Source organism: Morone saxatilis, unplaced genomic scaffold (genome assembly GCF_004916995.1).
Source record: "Morone saxatilis isolate NCDOM2014 unplaced genomic scaffold, NCSU_SB_2.0 Contig17, whole genome shotgun sequence".
Classification (NCBI taxonomy): Eukaryota; Metazoa; Chordata; class Actinopteri; family Moronidae; genus Morone; species Morone saxatilis.
This window is the reverse complement of record NW_023339729.1, coordinates 4,459,104-4,469,891: the sequence shown is the minus strand read 5'-3', so window position 1 is coordinate 4,469,891 and position 10,788 is coordinate 4,459,104.

Here is a 10,788-nt window from a genome sequence, read left to right as displayed (position 1 = left end):
CTGTCTCTCTCTGTCTCTGTCTCACTCACCCACTCTCCCATTCTCTTGTGTTGTCAAGTTTACTTATCTTTCCAGCTTCCCTGAACTATCTTGTTTCTCTGTCATTCTGTTGTGAGGGTGATGTGTATGTGGGTGTGAGGGTGTAGTGGGGGTATCTGTTATCTGGAGGGAACATCTAGATTCAACATAACCTTGACTAGCATCTGTGCCTGTTGAGCAAGTACATAACTCTGCTCCTTTAACTGACTTTACCCTGGCAGATTACATGCACAAGATATGAGGTTAAAAATAGAGATAGAAAAGGGCTTTGTCTTCACTGTCAATAAAATTTAAATGTATATGCACTTGTTATGGGAAGCTGCTTATTATGCATAATGTGTGCATGGTAAATCGAAAGCCTAACGACACCTGGATATTGAGTGATTATCCATTATGCAATTGCAAATTTTCACATTTTCAGAAAAATCTAGAGGGCTTAAAGAAATCTGTCAGCAAGTTGGAGATGCCAGATCTGAGTTTCACTCGGCTGAATAGAGCTTGTGCATCTGCATCTAAATTGTTGGTCTGTGGTTATAAGAAAATATGAAAGAAATGTATTCTTCAGAAATTACTCACCTTCTGATCTAAGAAAATGAAATGCAGTAAGACAACCAGAAGAACAAATTATGAGCAATTTGACAAAAAAAATATTCTGGGTCTACTTGCCAGCTTTTTCTGAAGCTTTGAACCATATCTGATATTCTTCATCAGTGAATGAAAGTCCCTCAGTTATCATCATGTGACCTGAGTACGGAACTATATGAGGAGGGGGTCATACAACTGCTGTGTGTTTAAAGATGGTATTTTGCATCTCCAGATAGCTCTTAAAAGATCTAGTAAGTGAACCCTGATTTTGTTAATTTTTTTGTCAAGATCGATGGTGAACCTTCCCACTGTCTTGAGAAATTGTGGATAACTGATTCTCTCATGGATAGTAGTTCTATGTCTACACTAATCAGAAACTGTACGACTGCCCACACAAACTCAAAGAAGAAAGGGCATATAGCAGCTTTCTGGCCCTCTCCGCTCCGATTTAAGAGCACTCTTTTTGGACAACTTTTGTTCATTTATTTTGGGAGCATCCATCCATCTGTTTTCCCTTTCTCTCTACCTCTGCCAACTCTGTGTCAGCAGTGGATAGGCATTATCTATTTTGTCTAACTCCCCCCTGTCGGGTCTCAAACCACCCCCAAGGGAAGCCTGTGTTCTTTGGGCAAGATAGAGCTTCGGGCCCAAACCACTGTCAACAAGGGGAACAATTTGGCTGGCAAGGGCCATATTTACAGATCGGTGAACCACAGCTGCATTTAGCAGTGTTCTTTCGTCAGTAAACACCACAGGACGGTATCTGTCTCAGATCTCAAGAGGAGGAACAGAGATAGAATTATGCCATGCGGCCCAAAGTTGGTCTATGCCGACCACCGCTCGGACCGCCATTGTTTAGGACTTAAGAAGGGCCAAATGATCCGATAACACAAGTTTGTCGTGGCACGCAACTTTGTCCACATTCCTCAGTGACCCAACGGAATGCAGTCCCTCGAAAGACTTCGCCTGTGGCCTCCGTTTGGAGGGTGTGTGGTGTATTTTGAATCCATCAGACTCTTGTCTTTTCTTGTACGATCCTGAATATTGGGAGCGGCATTTCTAAAAATACAATGATTAAGGCGTTGTGGTTTTTCACATGAATGCTCGAACCGAACTCCCCTTGGGCCATTGTGCACACACAAAGTATGTTAATGTGTCAAGATATGGCAACCTTGAGTCTTGTTAACACATTGGCCCACATTACATTGCGGGCAGCATGGTATGCAAACAGAGAACTGGTTTGGAGTTTGGGGTAAGAAAGGACTTTGAAGCTAAACATACTCCTGTCATAAAGTTATATCTGGGACAGATGAGACCAATAAACCAGCCCCACACTGAAGCCATGGAAGTCCAGTCATAAGTTGGTGGCATAGACAAGAGGGGGAAATCTATCACAGATAAAGGCTGCTTCTGCGATTTGGGTTTCCTTTTTTGTTACAAGTGGCCAAGCAGTTCCTTTTAAAAATTTTACTTTACTGTCAGTAGTGCAAAAGCTAATTTGAAAGGAAAGCTGGAATTACGCTGTTGCTAGAATTAGATTTGTTGCAATTTTGCTGTTGTGGTTGTTCCTTTCTTTTGTTGGGTGTGGATGAGTAACTTTGAGCTGGCTATTCAATCTGTGATTTCATTTTATTATTGTCATATTATCACTTTAGTTTAACTCGGCTTAACCCAAATTGAACAATGACATTGTTTCAGCATTGCTCTTACTGTGCACATGTACATGTTATCCTATTTGTGTTTTTCTTTGACAGCTGAAGATGACCAGAATATATCAATAAGTAGACCAGTACAAAATGAGCATTGATAAAGTAACACTTTAAATATACAATATATGACCCAAATTACAGCTCAAGCTGATTCAAAAAATTGTTTATGTTCCAATATCCCAACATAAACCGCAAAGAACCTGCAGAAGCGACCAGACATTGTCATCCACACATGTTGTCTTGCTTGGGTGTGGCTGCCACAGACAATATTGAACTGAGCTCTTATTTAGAAACTGGGGAATTTCTCTGCGCTTTTATCCTGAGACAGCCTTAGTGCTTCAGTGTTGTGCCTCACACATACCTTCAGGTCCGCAGTCCATTCCCCAGACGGCTGTGGGAAATGTGGTGAGGCCACTCTGGGTTTGGAGGCCTCCCAGGCACCACAGGGATAAAAACTAGCCTCCATCATGTGACGCAGTCATGTGACTCTCGCGGAACTGGTATCCTATGATGAGGAGAGACAAAGGGGCAACAGGGGATCTTCATCATCTCAATCAATATTTCACTGTGCATATGTCATATATCTTATTCAATGATTCCATAAAGCTACTGTCTTCTATCTCATGTCTTTTTCCCTTCAGCTACGATGGAAACCAGATCATCATTTAGTGGCTAAAATGATCTAAACCTACCATTTTTTCATTTTTTTCATAGATTTTCACCATCCAAAACAAGTTAAACGACACCAAGAGTTTACACATGCCTAAATGAACCTCTGAAAACCACCTGGGTTGTGGGTGTGTGAGCCCTCAAGCCTGACTGTTTCCCATCGTAGACGCTCTGCCTGGCAAAGCTCGGGGCTTAGCCACCATTGTTTACTCTTTACCCACAGAGCCCAGCACCTGTTAGAGATTGAGCTGTACACAACCCAGCTGCAAGCCATTTTCATCTAACACCCAAGAAGATAACTACCCCTAAAGCACAAACGATTAGGCTAATCGGCCTTGATGATGGGAAGGGACTAAGTTGGATGAGAAGGTAGAAAGTTGCGGGCGCAAAATGGCAGCCTCTGAGGGAATCTGTCCGTCTCCAAACAAGCTAACGGACAACCGTGCAATCCAGTCGTCTCTTAATGAGGACTGTAGTGGCCCTGTCTTTCCTTGTTTGTGTTCTTCATCTCACATGCCACTTACTGATGGGCCAACATGCCCCCCCTGGCATGACAAGAGGCCACCATTGTGAGGAAATGGCTTTGCAGTCGGCAGGAGCCCACAGCAGCTCTGTCTTTTTTTTTTTCTCTCCTCCTGGCTCCCTGTCGCCAGCTTGTCCCTCTTCTCCTTTTCTTTTCACACACAGGCAATTAAGTCAGTTTCCCAATGCTGTGATCCCCTCCAACATTCTTTGTTCTTGTTTTTTTTTTTTTTGTTGTTTTCCTGTTCCTTAGCTTTTCTCCCTCTCTCCCTCCTTCTTGCGGGTTTGTTTCTCGGGTGAGGAGGTCGAGGCTGGGGGCAGAACAGAGAGAAGAAGAAAAACGATGGGGGGGTTACATTTGCAGCTTTATGACTAACCACATGTGTTTCTGGGTCTTTGTATTTACATGTTTCTCATGGAAAAGAGGGTGGTGGAAGGGGATGACGGGAGAGGAAAGACAAGCATATGGTTCTTGTTTGTTGAGTTAAATTCAGAGTCGGACTGTTTGTTTCCTGCGATGAGCAGGGGAAATACGTTCTCGTAATCATCTTCAAGTTTGACTCCTCCCTAGGCAGTGGTTAGGCTTTTCCTTGAAATAAGATATTTACATAAATATATACACAATACACAATACATTGTTTTCATCTACACAAATATACTGTGCGTTTAAACAAGCACTGCTTTCTCTTGTTTGATGCCGAAACGTTGTAGTTTTGGTCTTTTGAAGGACAGTTTGACTGACGGTTTTGTAAAGTGAACATCTTTGCTTATTAAAAAGTAATTCAAACTCTCTCTTTCACATTCTCTGTTTCTCTCTCTGGCTGAGGCTCAGTGGTGCACACTCCCCTGCTGTAACTCTTTTACTCTGTACGCCTTGGGCCCCTCAACTGCTGGCACTGGTCTTGCTGTTATAAAGCCTTCATGAGAACCAGAACCAGGTACTTCGCTCCCCCTTCTTCCTCTTCTATCTCTGAGATGTGCCACCCCACTACCCACATGTTATTGTCCAATTGCATTGTAGGGGTGGGAGTGGGAGTTAGGGGGGCATTCCATTCTCCTGTGCACACCTCTGGCTTGTAATCTGCTCAAGACCAGACTTTACGTACTCTGTGGGAAGTATTCTTGTCTGAGATCCTTGTAATTTCCACAGATTGTGGGAGGTGAAGGTTTTGTGTGAATTTATTGGACCTGTTGGCCTGGTTTTATATCGAAGGAATTCCACCCTTAGATACTTTTACACTGTAAAATATCATCAATCAGTAATTCCAGGTGTTATGTTGTGTGTGTACAGCATTTTGGAGGTTGTGTGGTTTACTTTTTATGGCGTAGCCACTTTCTCTCCACCTACTGTACTTTATCTGCAGCACTTTGGTTAATGATTTAAGTTTAAGACCCTTTAACCAAACTTCTTAGTTAAAATGTAACCTCTCTTGTAGCTGTTTTGCATTGTTGTTCATCAAAATCAATATCTCCCATTATGACATTTGAATTGATTTCTCCCTTTGTGATTGTTAAACATCAAAGCACAAAATCACAAGGTCAAAAAGAAGCACTTGTTCTTGATTCTGAGGGACTGACACCAAATCATTTTACTGCAGATGGTTCTGATGTCTGAAAAGCTTGCAGTTATCCAAGTTGCTTGTAGATGAAGTGGAAATATATTGGCAGGGATGCAAAAAAAGTGTTTATACTTATAAACAAAGCATTAATACAGTCATCTGTCTGGTGAAGGAACACACAGTGTGGCACATTTACTGTTTCTGGACACTCAGTTGTGCTCTAGACAGAAATGCTGAACGGCTTGTCCTGGCTTGTCGGGTCCCACCTGTCCTTGTTGACAGTGTCAGTAAAGACTGTTCAAAAGAGAGCTTACAAGAGCTGCATATGTGTGAATTTTCACACATGGAAGCACCAAACTTTCACAAGTTTTGCATGCCATTGAAATGAATAAAACAGCTATCCACACACACACACGCACACACACACACACACAAACACACACCCCACACACACACACAGACAGACAGACACTACACACACTATGTAGGGCATTGTCTCTGTCACACCGTGTCTTCCTAGTCACTACCCAACATTATTCCCGTGAAAGGTTTTTTGATTCATTAATTCAGTGTTTGAAATTATTTGAAGGTCAGAACAAAACACTGACCTGGCCTGTTTCTGATATCAGTTAATGTGGGAGGTGTTGCTGGTGTAGGGCCAATGCTGATTAGCAATATACTGTTGCCAGCTGTACCATAATTACAGTATCCCTTTTGTACACGATCAATAATTACAATGAATGTTCAACAGTTTACACATGCCATAGTTTCAGTGTTTTTTCTAGAAAGGGAAATAATTTTGATTTTTCACATATCAAAACAAACATCATTTATATCTGCAATTTGTGTGCATCAGTCACTTTGTGTACAAGCAATGCTAGAAAATCACTTTTTTGAAATGTGCCACTGAGTTTTTGTATGAATATTTGGTTTGGGGCATCTGATAATATTCATATGGATGATAGCTAGGGGAAAGAACCACACTGAGTGATGACAGATGCACATATCTAACAGATTATAAAAATGAAAAAAAATGGGAATCCTGACTTTCCCTCCGACAATATGTGACCTCACTAATGCTCTTTGAATCATTATTGCCTTTATTTGGATTGATTGTGTTTAATTTAATATTTTTTTAAAAAACATTTTCTTCATGTTAGGAGAATTTTGAAGCCAAAATTTTGTGAGTAATATATTGGCTTGGTGACAAATGAAATGTTGCAAGGCCAATAAAATGCAATTTTTACACTTTATTTGCAACCAGGAATGAGGGATCCTTTTAAAACTCAGGAAGTTCTTGAGAATGTCTTGAGTCATACTTGACTGTAAATTAGGTTGTGTGAGCAGGTTACATTTACTGCAGTCTGGGCCATTGTCTGCCTTGATTCTATGTAACTGATGTGGCCTAACAAAGCGACTTCATATCTTTCATTTACATAAAACAACCCCTCTGCCGTCAGAGGGCGATAATGTGCAGAAAGTTACAGATTTTAAACACACTAATTATTGCAATATGTAATACTGAAGCAGTTTATTCACAATGTTTGCTGGCATGATATCTGATTTTTATAGTTTAAGGGACTCCAATCAGTGGAAAATTATAAAACAATAGAACTATAAAGACATGTGAAACCTCAGCCAAACATCAAAGAGACGTGTTCATTCAAAACAGTTCAGCGCTAAATGAGTCACAGACATCTTTCAGGAAGGATGGCTTGTGGTTTGTCAAAATGGGACAGTGAAAAAGCAAACAGATTATTTATTCATGTGTTGATTTGGTGGTTGTTTTTGTCCCTCTTGTCACACTTCCATTTCAAATGTCAAAGGACCTCATTTCGGCTGTGTCAAAATCCACCACGTGGAGACTGGGAAGAAGTTGTCACTGCTCTCGCAGACTGAGACGGCAGTTTCAGAGAATCCAAGTTTAGTGTTAGCTTCAGCTGTAAACTCTTTGGAATCACCTCATGAATATGGACCAAGTTAGAGAGAGGAATGGGCTTCTCAACCCTGTCCTCCACCTGGGACTGTTGGAGGGAGAAGAAAGGCAGAGCGTGTGCAGTGAGCGGAGGTGGGAGGTCATGTGTGATGGGGGACGAGTGAAAGCCAGGAAAGCGAAAGAGAAAGATAGTCAGCATTGCTTTATTTGTCTGGGTGTAGGCTGATGTAAACAAACGCAGAGCTTATGCAAGCTTTTGATCTTGTGAACCGTGAAATCTTCCTTGGTGAAAACAGGAAAATTAGGCCTCTCTGCAGGGAAGGAGGAGGGGCAGAGCAGGCAAAGGCTCATGGGAAAAGATATTTAGACTGAGATCTGGAGTTCTAAGCTATTAAATGAACTTCCCCCTTCTGACTTAATTTGATACAGCTTAACACTGTTTCCCCCAAAATGTTTAACCCTGAGGAACTCATAAGGATTGGTATTGGCGGAATTATTGTTCCCTCATCAAAGTGGCAGAGTTGTAATCGAGCCCTTTGTAGTTTAATTGTCTTTATTCAATGGCAGGTCCTCTTGGCGAAAGACCATTCAGCTGGGGCGTACTGTGGATAACAAGGCACCAATAACTAGACAATTAGTTCATTTTCACTATAGATGGGGCTCATAATGATAGATACGGAAATCTGTGTTGAGGCGCCGTTCTTTTCATGTGAGGATCCCATTGAGCAAGCTGATTTTCATCAGACGGCCACATTCCCAGACCCAATTTTGTTGACATTGCAGTAGTGGCTCGAGGGGATGGGGGCAGCGAGGTGCGGCTGGGTGATAAAAGGGGATGGGGGGGCTACTTGAGAGACAGAAAAGAAGGAATCAGTTGCTTTGCCCATGAGCTGCACTTTTCTTTTCTTTTTTTCCCCCTCACGTAGCTCCCTACTAGGATGTGTGAGTTTGGTATAGAGGTGAGCAAGCCTCCCTCCCTCCCCCCTGGAAAGCTTGTGCCCGAGAGCTATCCATTTGAACTTCAATGAGAGGCAGCCTTCTTGTGAGGACTTAAAACAGGCATCTTTGGGAGGCTGTTAGAAGTGCCTGGGCATGCCTTCTTTACCTGATGTGATGTGAAGCTCACTTTTGTTTGATGATTCCATACATAGATACAAACTGGTATCCTTGGCTGGAAAAGAGTGAGAAACAGAGCAGACAGGGGAAGGGAGGATGGGAAAGGGGCAAGACTGACATCACACCTGTTACAGAGTGTGTAGTTGAGGTTGAGGCAAACAAGTTTAAAGGAAGGTTTTGATTCTTTCTGATTCTTAATACAACACTTATGTACATGATATACACATGTTGAAAGAGTTGGTCGCAGTTATTAGTTCTTCTTTCCATACAGGCCTTGAAATGATCCTTTGCTAATGTGACTACACTGTAAGAAATTCAGTCCTTGTTCTATGCCAAACAGACAGACTACCAGGAAACAAGGAAACACTGTAATGAAACTATTAATATGAGACTTTCGAACTAATAAGACAATAACTCTGGAAGATACCTCGAGGAATGATCTGTTTTAGAATTTGTCAGACCAAAAACAGCCCCGTGATAAAACAACACAGAGGAGGTGGGGGCATGTTGTTCGTATACTGGTGAGACAATGAAATACGATACAGGAAGTCTAGTTTGAGTAACAGATCCATTAGTGTAAAGGCTTGTCAGATGCAAATACACTGTAGAGTGGTTCATAATATTCTGATAAAGAACTCTGGGAAGGTATCACAGTGGCAATTACATTATCTTTTGTTGCGTAGATTGTGAGGTAAAAAGTAGAAATATTACAAAGTAATCCACCAGGAATGTGCATTTGCATGTAATTTATTGGCCACCACAGCTCCTTGCCGGATAATGTCGCATTGTGGCAAAAGTGGAGCTTGAAGAAGAAGATGTTTAACTTTTGTTTTTTTGTTTTTATGAATTGAAATTGAACTAAAGACAGTCTGAACGAAGCTTCTGGAACCTCCTGAAGCCTGATTTAGCTTTAGTTGATTCACTCAATTTTGTCCCTACTTTAGAACTGGAATAATGAAATGTAGCATCTAAGCAGAAGTGCAAAAAACAGTAAAGCATAGAGTAATGTGTGTAATATATACAATGAATAGTATATAATGTGGGATAAACAGGAAATAGATATAGACAAAAAGCCCATTTTTGCCTCGCCTTATTTGCACAAATTTGACCCATAATCGGTTTGTGCAGTCTTTATTTGTCTTCACTGACACATGTTAACTGCAGTTAGCTAGCAGCACACACACTGACTGTGTATGGTATCTCACTTGAACTCTCAACTCATTTTCTCAGGTCTGTCTTTTCCACTTGTGCAGACACATAGTTAGCTCAATTTGTGCCGTGTAGCGCAAAATTTGCATCTATTGATGTCTTTACATTGACTTTTTATGTTATCATGCCATTAATAAAATTCTCTCCACAGAGTTTTTAAAGGCTCAAGGTTCAAGGTTACTTTCTTTGTACCCATAGGTAGATTTGGTTTGCAGTAAAAGACAAGGCATTCTTCTTGACAAAACTATAAAAACAAATGACTCAAGCGATAGACAAGCATAACACAAACATGATAAATTGTAAATGAATTAGTAAGGATCTTTCCACAGCCCATATGAGCAGGAGGAATTATCATAGTGTCACTGACATATGTCTATTCTAATAAGACAACCCTAAAAAATTCTGAACAGATCATTTAATTACCCAGTCTTAACATTACAATTGGATAGAGTGATAAAAACTTAACTATAAAAGTTTTTCTCTCTTTCAACATTCACTCCTCTATCCCTCTCCCTCGTCAATAACCATTTGTAAATCCATATGTCTTCAGTTTCACCCCGCAGACACTGAGATGATTTCTTTACCAGATGTGTAGCAGATGCCTCAGCACTCAATGCTGAATACCCCAAATTTCACAACACAACTGAGTTTTTTAGGCTGCTGGTTGCTGTTCGACTTTGTATGATAATATATCAAAGGTTTCCCAATCTAAGTTTGTTTGCCTCTTGAAATGCAGTCTTTGTCTGTGTGCTTTGTAAAATTTCTTTGTGAGAGCAGTAGAAGTAGCCCTAGGATGACAGGCATCGTGTTAAAATGGCCAAGTAGCAAAAATGTCACCAAAAAAGCACATTCTGCATTACTTTTGATGGAGATCCGCCTTTTAACAAGTTCTCCTTTTAAGATCTTTTCATATCGTAAAGAGAGAAAGGGCAGAAGACAGCAGACAAAAGAACCCAAATGCAGAGACTTCACTTCTCCCTTGAAGATGTTAAAATTAGTGTCTTAAAAAAAATCAAAGGCTCAACATTAAACGCTGAAAGATGCTTGAAATGTCGACACTGCAGTGTTTTAGAAAAAAGGACATAAGATGAGAGATACTTGCAACAGACTTTGGTGTCACTTCAAAGCCTTGACTTTAAGAAAGTGGGCTAATATAATACTGATAGGAGAATCTTTACCTGGCTCTGTTGACCTCGTCTGAGGCTTCTGACAGTCCAGCCACAGATCCTGGGACCATGCCTTCACACCATGGGGTAAGGGGGGCTGCGAGGGTCTGCGGGTCGCGGGGGCCAGGTTTGACGTGTAACCCTGGAGGTCGTCTTTGGTCTCTTGCTCTGTGATGGCCTCTTTCTTCTCTTGTTATGCTCAGAAAAAGATGGCCGCCTTTGAACTCCACAGTAGCTATAGAAACGGCTGGAGTTCCTCCACTTTAGCGCTTGGCTGT